The sequence below is a fragment of the Macrobrachium rosenbergii genome, chromosome 42 (assembly GCF_040412425.1).
Source record: "Macrobrachium rosenbergii isolate ZJJX-2024 chromosome 42, ASM4041242v1, whole genome shotgun sequence".
Classification (NCBI taxonomy): Eukaryota; Metazoa; Arthropoda; class Malacostraca; order Decapoda; family Palaemonidae; genus Macrobrachium; species Macrobrachium rosenbergii.
The window spans coordinates 44,996,322-45,013,821 of record NC_089782.1 but is presented as its reverse complement, the minus strand read 5'-3'; the positions used below and the strand labels follow the sequence as shown (position 1 = coordinate 45,013,821).

General features: G+C 36.8%; 1 protein-coding gene across 16 annotated transcripts in view; it reads right to left on the bottom strand.

Annotated features, from left to right (window-relative positions):
* Positions 1-17,500, bottom strand: part of LOC136828379 (TGF-beta-activated kinase 1 and MAP3K7-binding protein 2-like) — a 269,956-nt gene that overhangs the window by 178,438 nt on the left and 74,018 nt on the right. For 3 of the 16 annotated variants that reach the window (XM_067086349.1, XM_067086374.1, XM_067086352.1), the window contains one exon: positions 3,001-3,069. The exons of the other annotated variants lie outside the window; for them this stretch is intronic. The gene's annotated coding sequence lies outside the window, so the exon portion shown is untranslated. The remainder of the gene's footprint in view (positions 1-3,000; positions 3,070-17,500) is intronic. 16 annotated transcript variants of the gene reach the window in all.

The following is a 17,500-nucleotide window of genomic DNA, read 5'->3' as shown; positions in this document are numbered from 1 at the left end:
TTCACCTGTATAATGTGTGACTATATATATATATATATATATGACTTTTTATTATATCAACATGATTCATATACAATCAGTGAGCTGCAAACGTCCTTTAATAACCAATTCGCTCTACCTTGGAAATAATATATTTTCATATATGTTACCGAAGGGGAATTTTTTAGTTGATAATAAGTTCGTCGTCCCGTGGGCTCGAACCAGAAGGACAAGAACTCTGGACTACAGTGGACGCATTAACCACACAGCCCACGGGACGACGAACTTATTATCAACTAAAAAATTCCCCTTCGGTAACATATATGAAAATATATTATTTCCGAGGTAGAGCGAATTGGATATTAAAGGACGTTTGCAGCTTACTGATAATATAATATGTGTATATATATACATATGTATATATGTGTGCGTGTGTGTATGTAATATAGGTTAAATTCAATAAATGAGTTCAGTAACAAACAATGAAAGTGAACAAGTACATAATAAGGGCGTTTGACATCGACAACAACTTACACAAAGCGACGCACACACAGAAAACTATAGTAACAACAGCATGACGAAATAATGAAGAGGCATAATGCATATGAAAAAAAATTAAGACTATTAAATTTCGACAGAGTTTGGAACAATTACATGAAAAAAAAAAGACGAAAGGCTCAAGTAAATAAACTTTTGGGGGGGGGCCTGCAATGACCTCTAACCTCACAGCAAAGATGTACAGAGTCCGCTTATCTGGTGTCGAGTGTGTGAGTGGGAGTCTGGCACTCCTTATCAACATTATCCTTTATCGGTCCCACGAACTCTTCATATCTTATCTACGATCCGCATACTTCCACTGCTAGCATCTATTTTCACTTTCGATACAAAAATATAATCTTCACCTAATCAGTCTATTTTACAAATTACTGTATCTTCCCTTTTCATACTTCCATTATTATTATTATTATTATTATTATTATTATTATTATTATTATTATTATTATTATTCAGAAGATGAACCCTATTCATAAGGAACAAGCCCACAGGGGCCATGGACTTGACATTCAAGCTTCCAAAGAATATGGTGTTCATTTGAAAGAAATAACAGAGGGTAATAAGGAATATAGAAAGAAGGGATCAGTTATTAGAATATAAAAAAATAAATTTACAAATTAATGCATTAATCGATAAAAATGTTAGTGAATTATTAAAATACAAGGGAAATAGTTTTAGGGTAGTAATGCGTTGCATCTTTGCTTGAACTTTGGAAGTTCCATATGGAAATATGAAAGGCAAATTCATTGTACGTTCGTTCGCATGGAACGAAAAAGCAATACTGGGCAACTGCACCCGATTTAAATCATTAACCTTCACAACGCCGTAAATGACACAATGGGGCATTATTATTATTTACTGCTATTAATGGGAGTCAATTTTCCACTGGGTGCGTTTTGTTTTAAATTTCATATTACATCGAAGCTGATAAAAAAAGCCCCTACGTTTCCACCCAATTGAAGTTTTGGTGCATGTGTATACACACACACACACACACATTGGCTATATATATATATATATATATATACACACACACACACATATATATATATTATGTGTGTGTGTGTGTGTGTGTGTATATGCATATATATATATACATATATATATTATACATATATATACAAAATATATATCAAAAGAAGACACATATATATATATATATATATTATACATATATACACATATATATCAAAAGAACATTATTATTTCCCGGAAGGTTAGATGTAAGTCAGCTTGGATTTAAACAAGGTAAGGTGTTCGCCCCGCGTTTAATTTTTTTTTCCTTGGGATATAGGAAATTGCAGACGAGATTGCACACATTTCGCGTACTTCCTTCAAAGTATTCAAAGTATTCAAAGACAATGTAACAAAGTTCCTTATAGCTTTCTTAAACAATCACTTCATAAAACAATTTAAACACACATGAAAAAGGTACCATTTTCTAAAATAAACATATATTAAAATGACAAGAAATCTACCATATTACTCTAAAAACGCACAACTAAATAAATAACCATATAATAGCATAAAGAAAACCTGCGAAAGCTCCTCGTGGTATTCATCAAATATAACCGACCTCCTCAGAAAACAGACCAGAAGGTAGTTCTCTTCTTCATAAATGACGACACCTCAAATTTATCTGCACCACAAGCACTGTCGCATAACAACGAGCGAACATTTGCTATAAGAATGCCGGTAAATGTTTTGATGTTTGCCCATTGTTCGCTACGTGAGTGGGGTGGGGGACAGAGTAGGGGTGGGGAGGGAGTGGGAGGTAAACCCTATAATGTAACGTTGAGCACCGCTAGGTTGACAGTGGATAGCAGTTAAGGTTCTTTGCAGTGCCCTTCGGCCCAAGCTGCATTGCTTTCTTGTTTTGGATTTTTATCCATTTTCATTGGCCTCTAACAGCTTAACTGTCCAACTTCATTAACTTTACTTCCCCTAATTTACAACTTAGATGTCCAATTTCTTTATCTTTACTTTCCTCTAGTTTACAACTTACCTGTTCAACTTCTTCAACTTTACTTTCCTCTAATTTACAACTTACCTGTCCAACTTCTTTAACTTTACCTTACTCTAATTTACAATTTACCAGTCCAACTTCTTTAACTTTGCCTTACTCTAGTTTATGACGTTCTCGTCCAACTTCTTTAACTTTACCTTCCTCTAATTTTCTACCACCCTTTAAAAACCATCTCCTTCAGGCCAGACCGATGAGAAGCTAGAAATGTCTCAGTGGCCAATTTAAACAGTTTTAATCATAACAAAATTGCTCGAATGTGGAATACATGAATGGAGGCAACATCAGTGAAATCTTATGTTAATCGATTCTAACATTCTAGACGTGTGTAAAGAGATAAACGATCCTAAAGTCCTTTAACCACCACCAGACGGGAAGAAAAATACTGTGGGAACTTCTCCTAATGACAGTCTACAAGAAAAACCAGGACTCATAATAATTACCTTTGTCCTCGACTATTCATTAAATGCAAGGGCACCCCCAAGGCTGCCGGCGGGCGGCGCAATGCTCACCTGAAAAATAAAGAAAAAATGTTAATGCTACGATTCGCCTGGTAAATCAAGGCAAAATATTCATAACAAAATTCACCTGGAAAACAAAAGGATAAAGATAAGACAAAATCTCACCTTTATACTAAATGACAAATTTTAACATCAAAATCACCTCGTGGAATCTAAAAGATACCTATCATCATCACTATTAAAAATGTCAAGAACTTAATAAGGTTGGAGTCACAAGAGCTTTTGCAGGCACATTTTAGCATCCTTCTGCAAATATCTTTTCTAAGTACCCATACCTTTTCATAGTAGTCATATTCACTCTAAGTCTGTGAGTTTTCTTAAGACGATAATTTTTTTAGCAGCCAATATTTTTGTTTAAGCATCCAAAATTTGTTCAGGAAGCCACGACTTTTTCCTTATCAGCCAAAACTTTTTCTGTTATGGAGCGAAATTCAAATTACTCCCGATCGTTAACACAGAGTCAAATAAGTCAGAACCTGCGCCACTTCCCTTTCGCCACCAGTACTGGCTACTTGGTGCAAAGTCTGGCAGCCAGATGCCAACAGATGCCAGGAGACGTGTTCGTGTGAAACCGCCTCAACATCAGGTAATGAATTGACGTGACATCGAGCAATGAGGAATATTTGTTTGATAAAAACTTGAGCGATATGTCAACAAAATGAATTAATAAAATCAACAGTGAGTTTTATGTCCAAGTACATTAACATTTTTTTCAAAGAGAGGGTCAAAGAATGTTGGATAAAAAGGGTCCCATTACATTTGAGATGAAAAAATGTTGGTAACTACTATAGAAAATATAATTATTTTCCTGCAATTTATGAAAAGAGTGCAATAGTGGCATTCCCTCAGGTCAAAATAAAGTCAAATCAATTCTTATTCAAAATTCACAAGGAAACAGAAGCGTATGAATACTCATAATTACTAGCCACAACAAAGGATACAATAAAGATAATACAATATTAAAATACACTCTCATGTTCTCGAAAAGAATCACCCAAAGGTTTGAATTAAAACAGCATGGGCTAATCAAAATATGAAATTACTGGTGTCTTCGTTCTCCTTATAAATAAAATAATGAAGTACTTGACATTGCGAATCCTGGGCTCGGGATTCACCACTCAACTGCCATGCAATTCATCTGCGATAAAAATATAGTATCAAGTATTCCTGTTAAGTTATACAAATGGTTAATGCGGTTCTCGAATAACAAGTACTGAGAGAGAGAGAGAGAGAGAGAGAGAGAGAGAGAGAGAGAGAGAGAGAGAGAGAGAGAGAGAGAGAGAGAGAGAGAGAGATTCAAATCTGCCCACGGTTTCCATCACCCTTGCCCCAGAGATTCCTCGGAAAACCTGGACATCGCAAACGAGGATCAGACCAGCGTAAACAGACCCCGCAATCAATGGCTTTTCCCCGACTCTAAGACCGATTCCCGGTCCCCTACTATCCCCTATTCCCCAAGCCCTATCTTCCTATCTTCCTCCCTTCAGGAAATCTGGTAAAACCAAACTTTCTGCCCTATCGGCTCCAACCTATTATCTTCTCCTAAATTTTCCCAACGCAATGGTCCTCCTCTTTTTCGGAAACATTCTTTTTTCCCGCAAACATGTATCTTCCCCCTTCTCTCTCTCTCTCTCTCTCTCTCTCTCTCTCTCAGGGGCTCTTACTCCTTTCCTTAATCCATTTGCACTACCCACACGAAATAGCGATAGAATTCTTTACTTAATCGATAGTTGCACACCATTCTCTCTGTACCTTATTCTTCATATTTCTATCATTCACGTAAATGTAAGCGAATGAACTAAAAAGTTCGGTGAAGTCTTTTCGAATTTTTATTTGGAAAAAAAAATTAATTTAATATACAAATTCTCAATGTTCTTTCCAAGATTTGGAAAAATATGCTTTAGGAAAACATAATTACTTTCAACACCTATCGAGAATACAACAAAACAGCTCTTGGTTAATAAATGAATAAAAAGCAAACAAAGAAATAATTAAGATATATGTGTATATAAAGTATATAAACCTCACACAACAATCACCACAATTACTGAAATAAACAAACCGTCCATATTCTTATGCAACGAAAGAGTAACCTCTCAAAAATCCTAGCAATTGAGCCAAGGATGCTAATCAGTTCGATGTCTGAGTCTCTCGCTCTCAGAGTCTGTCTTTTAAAAATTCAAATCTTTCGCGCGATATATACGTTGTTCTTAGGTTACTTTCGCCTCTTTTTTATTTATGACATTTATCACATAAATTGCTTCTCGTTTTAGGCCACAGCTTGATAACAGGATCTGATTTCCCGTTCCGTCTGTTTTCAGAAAAACAAACAAGTGTAAAATAGGCCAAAGTTTCTTCGGCGCAATCGAGTTTTCTGTACAGCGTCTAATGCTGTATGAAACTTTCAGCCACGGCCGATGAAACTCTCAGCCGAGGCCCATGAAACTCAACCACGGTCCGGTGGTGGCCTCAGCCACGGTGCATGACACTCTTAGCCGCGGCCCATGAAACTTAGGCACGGTCAGGTGGTGGCCCGTGTTGTTGGTGCCTATAGCGGTGCCAGAAGTATGATTATGGCTAATCTTAAATAAAATCAAAACTACTGAAGTTGGCGGGCTGCAATTTGATATGTTTGATGATTGGAAGGTGGATGATCAACATACCAATTTGCAGCCCTCTAGCCTCAATAGTTTGTAAGATCTGAGGGCGGACAGAAAAAGTGGGGATGGACAGACAAAGCCATCTCAATAGTTTTTTTTTTTTTTTACAGAAAATAAAAAGAATTCTAACGTCACATACCCATGTCACAAACACAAAACAAAAACAATTACGAAAAAGTTCTCGTCCTCAAAATCTCTTTATAGCTCAACATTAACGAAACCGACATGTACAAACAGGCGCACAAACAAACAAAAAAGCTAATCAATCACAAGGAAGGCTGAAACCTGACACACAAAATCTGAAGGAAGACTATTTCATGTGTCCCTACATGATATACATATCAAAATGATTCTGAGAGGACTGCCGTTCTTCAGTTACGTGCCTAAACAACGAAAAGGATATGCAAAAAAAATGAAATACATGGAGAGAGAGAGAGAGAGAGAGAGAGAGAGAGAGAGAGGGGCACACCACGTAACACCATAAGGAACGCAGCCAACGTCACTGTGTGACAGACTGGAAAATGAAGAAATTAGAGGTCAGGAAGGTAAAGATTACTGATATTATGACAAGAGGGTCGAGAGTGAGATGGTACAGGCATGTGGTAAGCGTGAGTGAGGAATAAGAGGTGCAGAGTATTTGAAGGAACCTTTCAGGAGTAGAAGGGGATGAGGGGGGGGTAAAGAATGAGATGGAATAATAAAATGAAGGAGGATTCAGAGATAACGGGTTAAGCGGACGAAGACGCTTTCGACTGAATAGTTGAAGATGATGCATCAAGGCAACCGACCCCCTAACATAAGAATAGCGATAGGAATGAAGGACAACATCACTGTAAGGAACTTGTACCAAAGCACTACAACATGAAATCTTGTTGGACACAACAGAATATACGAAGTCAGATCACACAGAATTTAGTTGCGATAAAAAAAAAAGACAATCGACAAGAGCCAACCCACAAAGCAAAGCGCCAATCCAACATATTAGATATGCAACTGACATGGAAAGAAGACGTAATAAAAAACCGGAGAAAGGTTCGAACGAACAACTGCATATCTCGCTGATTCCCAAATTTCCAAATAGTATTGTAAATAACACCCAGCCAGCATCAAAAGAACACTACGCCTGATCCTCTGGCCAACAAGTTGGTGATCGGGATTTGGGTAAGCGGCCAATCAAATAGCCCGTCCGCCTCTGTCGAAGGTAGAACAGGTGAAGGAGCTCTCTGATTGGCTGGGAAAACACGGACCAACCAGTCACACTCACTTCTGCCGAGTATCAATTCAGATACAATGAATAATCCTCGAAATGCTCTGCCAATATCCTGACCCGACTTGCAAAAGCAGGAAACCATTATTGTCCCCTCGCCAGGATTTCTTTCTTTCTTTGGATATCCATCAATAATAATAAAATCCAACGGATCTTTCTTGTTTGTCCTCCCCCTGGTGACAGTAGGGAAGACATGACACTGCCACCCAATCCCTTCAAACTGGTTTGTCCGCCCCGGGTGGGGGCGGGTTAGGCAAGGGAACGGGAGGGTGGGGGAAACATCCACCATCCTCCTGAAACCCTGTTTGTTGCCCTGAGTGAGGGCGGGGTGGGGAGGGGACCAGGAGGGTAGGGGAGACAGCAGCGCGGAGTTCCAGCGCACGTAACGCGCGCTAATAAGCTCGTAAGAAAATAATTCTCATAATAATACGATTATAACATTTTCATATCATCGAGGCAAATCTGATCAATCCTAACTCATGTTTTCAACAGGTAAGGGCATCACTTTTAAAGAGAATGCAAATTCATACGTACTCATATGCATATGTATTAGGAAGCTATCCACAGACAAAACCTGATGTGAATAGATCCTCTAACTTTAAACTGAAAAAAAAGTCTGCAAGTGTCGTCTGCTACAGTAACTTTTACTACTGCCATGTCTAAGAGCGACTTTAATCCAAAAACGTTCAATATGCAAATAAAAACAAACAAAGCAAGTACCACTGATTACTACAAAGAAAACGCCAGTATATCTGCTGATACATGGGGAATGATTTTTTTTTTTTTTTGCCAACAGTCCCTACCGAGAAACAACACAAAAACGTACCTGATATACAAAATGTACCTACTGAACAAGCAAAATGAGGACAAAATATACTAAGATATACCACATATGTCAAATGAAGCAAATTTACAAAATGTAACAAATGAACATAATGTTCACAGGGTACTTTCTGCCCAGTGGCATATTTTGTCCATTGGATACATTTGTTCCATTGTGTTCCTCGGCAGGAACGACTGCCTTTAAAACGAGTGAAAAACATCAAGAAAATCATATCTAACTGAAGACAATTTGTTTCATTAATGGATATGTATGTGGTCACTTGGTACAGAAATCGTAAAAATATCTTGAATACTTTGTAGCTAACCCCTCAACGCTATAATTACTGTATACCTGTCTAAGATCACGAACACAAAATGTATTTGCTGGCCTCGCAAGTTTCGGTAGTTTTCGACAAAAGCCTAATTTGCACCCTTGGAATTTTCATGGCAAATACAATATCACGTGGATGGATACCAACTAAACCATAAGCACTATCACTCAATCTGCGGTATTTGAAAAACTAAATGCAAACATTTAAGTGATTCTTTGGCACAATGCGAAACCAAGTTTTTTTTTTTTTGGGGGGGAGGGGGTGGAAGGCATTACTTTGCAACTTTCGCTTTTCCATACTATTGCCATAAGGCCTGTTGTAGTTGTCGTTTGATTCGACTGGTTTTATCCTAGCAGGGAGTCTTGCTAATTTCGAAGCACTGTCTTCGAAACCCTACAAGATACTTTCATGATCTGTGTCAGAGGAAGAATATAAATAAGAGCAATACCAGTAAGAGTCATTTTTATCATCATTAGTCTAACAGATAAAGCGGAAAAATATCCACTTAAACCGATCACCTTTCCATTTTCAAATGTGAAGTCATTACATCATTTTCCGCTTAACATGAGCAATGTATGCCTTTCCCAACTCAAGATTGATACACCAACAACTGACTACCATTACAGCTCTCAACTCATTTCTTAAAATAAATTCACACTACAAAGGGGCATTACTGCAAGACGATATACAGCAATGATTACCATAAAATATCAAAACATAGACTGGGAAAAATTAATATTCAAGCACTTGGAATGATGGGCAGATAATGCTAAAGTGGGATGCAGGAAAGTCCGAAGCAAAAGATGTAAGTATGGATGCTTTTTGTTTGGAAAAAATAACGGGTATCTATGAGAGAGAGAGAGAGAGAGAGAGAGAGAGAGAGAGAGAGAGAGAGAGAGAGAGAGAGAGAGAGAGAGAGAGAGACTAATTGGCAGGGAAAAAATCTGAGAATAGAATACACTCGAAAAGGAAGATAAATGAGAGACGGTACAATAAAGGCGGCGATGAGGGATTTATTGAGAACGAAAAGGAGTGCAATGGAATGCAAACAAAACCATTACTCCGACAACGGAGCTCAATGATGACTGAGGAGCGGAAAAACTGAAGAACACAGCTTAATTTCTTTAATTCTCGTGGTTGTAAAGCCACAGGGAAGGATTTGCGGTGGGGGGCCTGGGTGCAGGTAAGATGTTATACTGGGACACGGAGCTTCGGTGAAAATAAATAAGACGCAAAGTAAACTAGCGTATACAAAGGCATTCGTCGGTACAATATAAATGGCAATCGTATATTTTTAGGTAAACTTGGATTATAGATCTTTCACTGCAGTGTACTAATTGTTTAAAAGATTGACGCTTAAATAGTGAATAAGTAAAACAATCTTTTCAACAATGAGTAAAAATCTGTCTGACTAAATAATAATTCCATTCCGTATAAACGCAATTATGCGCCATGTGCTTTGAGCTTAAATAAAATCCCCATAAATTATATCTCCCTAAGGAAACACTATTTTCCCAAAATATTCTTAGAATTGGGCTGTTATCAACACATACTAAAGAGCGCAAAAACAACGTTGTACCGCGGAAATGACGAGCCAAATTAACCAAACTAACTTATCTAAATCCATTATTCAAACATAAGTCGCTTAGGAAATTTTCCGTCTCTAACAGTTATCAAGATTTCTAGCATAAACATACCTATATACCTGGCAGTGCTTTGACACAACCTTGTGTAATAGCCAAATAAAGGTTTAGTTAGACCTTCATTCTATGAAAAAATATTTATTCAATAATCTGTCTACCAGAACTCTAACGGCCAACCTTTTTCTATTTAACTTTAAACTTTATCTAAGTTACGCAAGCTCCATTAAGAACAAAATATTCAAAAACATACTACTCACTGCTCTAAAAGCAACATCATTTAATCGTTGATAAGAATTTAACATAATTTGTCATCAACCTCTCTGTGTATATTATAAGGATTAATTCATTTGACGGACCGAACTGCCACACATGAAAATAAAAATCGATTTCCATGCACACACACATCTACTGGAAAAGGAAGAAGGGGGTATTGCATAAAAAAAAGCATTTAACAATAGCAGAGTAAAACGTGAAATGCAAAGAGCATTTATATCACAAAACCTCGACGACGCACCGAGCAAAAGAAACCATTGTTTGCATTAGACAAACGCAATTGTATCAAAATAATGAAAATAAAAAAAAAAGCGTCAGCTGCAGAGTTAGCACAGAGGTCTGGCACTACAAAAGCAAAGAAAAGATACACGAGAGTTGCGCGCTCGGAGTAATTCAAATGACAGATTGTTTACTATTTCTCAGGCGCAATAACATTCCTAGAAACAAATACTTCCACCGAAGCATTCGACAAGCAAGAGATGTTTCAAGGAAGCGATCACAGTGGCCGAGAAGAAAACAATGTCAGGATGAAAACAACGGCTAGGTACCTTTGTCTGCCTTCCCCATTACAGTAGTAGCGTTTTCTATTGTGTAATTGATAAATGACGCATTCTGTCTGCTATCTTCATAAATCGCGCCTATTGCATTAATGACAAATAACGATTTTTTTATCACAATTTCGTTTGCAGCCCATATAAATAACGTTCTGGGCATTACTTTCAATTCCACATTTTGCATCTGGAATAAATGTAGCTAAATTTCCATTCCTGATATAAACGATTTTGCAGATTATGCGGATCAATATCCTTCTCGTTTTTTCTTAAATCTCAGTAAAGTAACTTGTAATTTTGCAACCGAGGCACATAGGTATGCGACATACGATTCATGCTCGCCCGTCGTACTATTACTATTATTTTTCCCTTGAGAAAGCCAACAATTTTTTCCTTGAGAAAGCAAACAAGACTCGAACCCTCAGAAAAATGCTACACTACAAAGCCCAATGAAAAAGCGATTCAGCAGGACAAAGCACATTCATTCTGCACTCCACGGCACCCAGACTTGGAGACAGAACATAAATATGAATGATCAATCCGTTCTGTAAATCCAACCTCGATACTCGCGTATCCCACTACCAGACCGGGTAGTCGAACAAATCCTACGCTTTTTTTTAAATCCCTCCCTTCAGCACTAATAACTAACTATCGGGGCTGAGACGTAAAGCCCAGTTAAAGCCACCACGCACATCTATGTATGTTTATCCCCGCTCGATGCTGAAAACACCAATATATTACAGAAGGTGTGCGTCCCTCCATGTGTCCCTGCCAGGTGGATTCAGGTAGGAAGAAATAAAAGGGAGAAAAGAAATACGAAAATTAAAAGGTGAGGAGGAGGAGGAGGAGGAGGAGGTATGAACGCCGCGCAACAAAAGTGAAACACTTGGAAATCATGAAACATGCCTTCTGAGGTGCGTGCCGAGGACAATGAAAATATTTAAGAAATGACAGAAAAATAGAAGCGACAAAAATAAGACAGGAGGAGGAGGAGGAGGAGGAGGAGGAGGATGGGGACATGAACGCACTCGGACAAGTGAAACGGATGGAAATCAAGGAACACTGCCTTCTGAGGAGTGTTTTGAGGACAAAACAAGAATAAAAAAAAGTCAAGAGGGGAAAGTAAAGTTAGAAAAAAATATAACGATAAGGGGGAGAGGGAGAAAGAGGGGGGGATTGGCATGAACACACACACACAGACACAAACTAAACAGCTGAAAACTAGAAGCAGTCGCCTTTAAAGAGAACGCGTTTAATGTACTGCAGCTAATACTTACCTGAACAACATACCTACAGAATCTTGTTGACATTTCAATCTCTGATCTGGCATTTTAAAAGAGTATACATACATTCATACATACATACATGCATACATACATATATATAATATATATATATATATATATATATATATATATATATATATATATATATATATATATATATATATATATATATATATATATATATATATATATATATATATATATATATATATATATATATTATAATTGTTCCATTATACCTCGACTTGAGAAAATGACAATAACCGCAAATACTACTCCCATGTCTCTTACGTAAAAATACAAAACAACGGAAATTTGGGAATGGAAGGGCTGTCGGAGTTAGATTCACGACTTCACTGTAGATTTAGAAAACGAATTTCCCAGCCCTTCATACATTTTGCTTGACACTTATAATCAAGAGGTCAGAATCCGAATGGTTCCAATAATCATTACTCCTCAAGGTGTGCACTCAAGTTGATAACCTCAGTAGGATCGAATGGTTGTTTTTGTCCCTCTTCGAACGAAAGATCTTAACCAAGAAGCCAGATATTTTACGATAATCTACTTAAGCGCAAGCAAAATATCAGTCGATATCTCCAGTGTCAGCAAAAACTGAACTGGACGGGATGGAAAATTAGGAAAAAGATTAAGCTACAAACCGTCCGTTTGCACCACGTCGCAATTTAACCATTACGCCATGAAAGCTTAGGAAGAATGACAGCAAGAAAAAAGGAGTGGCTACTCAAACTAATTACCAGAAATAACAGAGAGAGAGAGAGAGAGAGAGAGAGAGAGAGAGAGAGAGAGAGGTATAAAAGACTGCTAATGAAGCATAAAACATTCCATCGAACCAACTGACAATAGGGTCATTCATACGTAACTAACTAAACACCGATTCTCCAAAGAATACTATATTAAAGAATGAAGACAGTTCATCCAAGGAATACTATATTAAAGAATGAAGTCAGTTCACAGTGTATGTATATTCATACTCCGCGTGTTGAGCTTCATTAAGACGGAATAGTTTAGAGTCCAATTTTTTTTTTTTTTCCTCAGCAGAAGCTTCCAAAGACATGCAGTCTTCTGCATCGGTATTTGATGAAGAAGACTGTACATCTTCGAAAGCTTGTACTGTGGAGATATAAAAATCTAGAATCTACACTATCCCGTCGTACTGAAGCCTCACATGAGTAACACACACACACACATATATATATATATATATATATATATATATATATATATATATATATATATATATATATATATATAATATACATATATATATATATATATATATATATATATATATATATATATATATATATATATATATATATATATATATATATATATATATATATATATATAGTATATATAGATATATAGAGAGAGAGAGAGAGAGAGAGAGAGAGAGAGAGAGAGAGATTTTGTGACTCTTCGTTTTGAAAGGCTTACAATGTAGTTTTTGGCCAGTTTTGGAGCTTTGCTCCACAAAACGTATCTACATTATGAATATTAATAAAATACTTTCTAAAATCTATATTTCATATAATCTTCTGTAGACACTGTACCTGACATCATCCAAAGCGAAACAGAAATAATTCAGAGGCTTCATGCTGCGCAGAAAGCACAGCACCATACATAAAAGACACGAACAATTTTACAATCTAAGTACGAAAGGTAATAAAATGGCAGGTACTTGATCGTGTGACACACCTGAAATCACCATAATCACCCAACTGTTCTATTTACTGAAAGTTCTCTAAATTCAACTCGGGCATTACGTAAGGGTTCAATGACATCCATCACCATCAATCTTACTTATTCTTACTCTGGGTATACACTTAGAAAATGAGAGAGAGAGAGAGAGAGAGAGAGAGAGAGAGAGAGAGAGAGAGAGAGAGAGAGAGAGAGAGAGAGAGAGAGTTACATATGTACACACATACATATATATACATACATCATATATATATATATATATATATATATATATATATATATATATATATATATATATATATATATATATATATATATATATATATATATATATATATATATATATATATATATATATATATATATATAATATATATATATATTATATATATATATATATATATATATATATATATATATATATATATATATATATATATATATATATATATATATATATATATATAGGCTATGCAAGATTGGACAGTTTCTCTGAGGAGAAAAATCAACTCAGACGTACCGGAACATTAATGCTCTTACTAACGGATCATGGACGATTCTCAGCGCTGAACACTTCCATAATATTTGGCGCTTCACACACTCAAGGAATGATCAAGAGCAGACCCCATTTACTGTACACAGCACCAGTGTCAGTAGTACAGTATTGAAAATATTCAGTGTGCTCATTGTCAATAAGCTGGAGAAAGAAAATGATACAAAACGAGGAGATGAACAAACTGATTTTAAGAAATATTTGCTTTTAGATATTTTGCCCAGCAGTGAATGAATTTTAAAATTTCCTTATGATGGCAATTGTTCATTACGAGAAGGCATTTGGCAGCGTTCACGTACCGATATTCTGGACGATCTTGCGACACTATGGCATTCCAATTAAATATGTAAAGTTAAATGAAATTATCCATGAACGATGTCGATGCCAAGTAAAGCCTTGAAATGTGAATTTGCAGAATATAATGGGGTACCATAAAGGAGTGTTTTTTTTTTACAGCAATGATTTTTGTCCTCCTCAAAGATTTTGTAGTGAAAGTAGTAGCCGGAGATGAGGGGAGGGTTTAAATTGTTTTAACGACGGAACTTCTAAAGTCTAAATATAAACAGATGGGACTCAAAATAAATCTGAGAAAACAAAGGTAATGACGACACAACATGCAAAGGGATGAAATAACACTATATGGAGAGAGGATTAATTCAGTAGAATCCTTCAAATATTTAGGGAAAACGTAGGCGCTCTTGCGTTCGAACCCAGTGTAAAGCTAGAAAAGAAAAATCAAACAACTGGCAGGTCTATTAAGATCTAGATGGCTAGACAATTCCTACGCACAACCCCTGGGCTTCTCCTGAAGGCACTAGCAGAGTTGGAAGACCCAACCGTCCTTGGTAGAGAACTATTCGTCGGGGGGCTGGAGATGAGTGGAAATTTACATAAGATAAAGGAAAGGAAAAACATTAACGGAATTTCACAGATGCACTCTTCGTGAAAAGGCGTTGGAGGCAGGGCGAGATATATATATATGTATATATATATATATATATATATATATATATATATATATATATATATATATATATATATATATATATATATATATATATATATATATATATATATATATGTGTGTGCGTGTGTGTATGTGTAAACAATTTGTTGGCATACAAATATACTTTACCATATTTACGAGAATTCCGAGACGCGCCACCTGATATCCATATATATCCATGACTGAATGAAGACGATAAAGGGATAGAAAAAAAATACTAGCACAGTCTACATAAATTAAATAACAAGCAAAAACTTTCCCCAAGTGCGTGTGATATACTTCAGAAATCAAAGCAAATATGCAGCAAGCATGCATGCAAATTCACACGGAATACAAACTTAAATCCCCACAAAGCCGAGAAGACGGGTGAGAATGCAACGATCATCAACAAAGTCATCCCATGCAAAAACAGGAGAGGAAAAACACTGGGAGATGGGGGAGGAGGAAGAAGGAATTGACAGGGGGAAAGGAAAGAGGAAGGAAAGGGAAGAAGGAGAGAGAAAGGATAAGGGACAAAGCCTGGGGAGACGTGGAGGTAAGTGGGATGGGTAGAAGCGGGGGGAGGAAGAAGGGGAGGGGAGGAGACGAGTGGTAAATTGGGAGGTAAAGGGGAGTAGGAGGAGAGGGGAGGAGGAGAGGTGAGGAGGGGGGGGGAGGAATCACGCCACTTTCTTGAAATCATTTACCTGGGAGATACAACCTTCATTTAAATAGGATTTAATGAATTCCGACTGTCAAGCAGCAGGTGCAAAGAGAAGAGCGATGGAACCCATTGATATTTCCAAGCCACCAGACATTTCGGTGATGTATGTGCGATCCTCTCATCTCCAAATGAGGACACGTACGAGAGAGAGAGAGAGAGAGAGAGAGAGAGAGAGAGAGAGAGAGAGAGAGAGAGAGAGAGAGAGAGAGAGTGCACAACTGTGTAAGATTTGTTAATGTGCATTCATGCATTACAGCCAACATATACACGAAAAATACATACATATGTACGCATTGTCTTATTTACCATTTCTGCACTTAAACGATTTTTCGTGAGATTCTTATAACATCTCAATTCAGATCCACAGAGCAATATTTCTTTATAATCCTCTTTCTCCTTCGCTTACCCTTTGTTGTTACAATCTCGTTAAATTTTTCTCACCAAGGAAAAGATACAATCTCGTACGCGAATAATTAGAGAATATGACTTGACGTTTCCATAAGTGCTACATATGCATTTTGCTCTTAATTGGGGCAAGAATACCAAATACCGTAAATTTGTGTCAGTGTCTGAATGGCTTAAAGGGATATCAAATTACGACAAAAAACTTTAAAGCATTATGATAACCAAATGCATGTCTAATTTTGATAATATTAATTATTACACAAGAGATGGAGTCTAGCGCTAACATTTTGGCATAGACGGAATTAAGTTAGGAACGTATTTTTATTAACTTTAATATACAAAAAAATATGTTAATGCAATAACATTTACAACACGACATCTCAGACAAGATCATCCCAAATAACGTCTTTTGGTATTCGAGCCCTTTTTCTTACTGTTATTTGTTTAAAAAATTATCCCAAATACCATCCTTGAGATATTTTCGCTTTATTTTTTATTCATTTTTTCCTTCTAGGAAGAACTGGACTTCTTAATTCTTCACGGTAACTATTTTCCATACTATATGACAATCACCAACGAGATATTCCAATCCGCTTGCGAATTACTATACGAGTAATAGAACCGAATAGAATATAGAATTTAGGCCAAAAGCCAAGCGCTGGGACCTATGAGTCCATTCAGAGCTGAAGCTGAAATTGAACAGTTAAAAGGTTTGAAAGGTGTAACAGAAGTAAAACCTCGCAGTTGCACTATAAATCAACTGTAAGCAGAGAGTGGAAAATAAGATGGAAGAGAATATGAACGTAGGTACAGTAAAAGGAATGAAAGAGGTTGCAGCTAGGGACCGAAGGAGCGCTGCAAAGAATCTTAAGTAATGTGTAGCTGCAAAGAATCTTAAGTAATGTGTAGCTGCAAAGAATCTTAAGTAATGTATACAGAGCACCGCATGAGTTGCACTGTATATAAGTACTGACACACTAAGCTAAACAAAAATGTGGCATTGAGTGACGGCTGTTTAAATGGACATTTTATCTGCAAATTCTCAAAACTTTCTCGTTCTTAACAGGAACTGCGGACCTGCAATTCCTTTGTTTGCTTCACAACAGCGATATCATGTACAGTACAGAATTTGAAGTTGCATCCCTGTTATACAACACGCGGACATATTTGCTCCCTATCAGAATGTCGAGTTTCTTGTG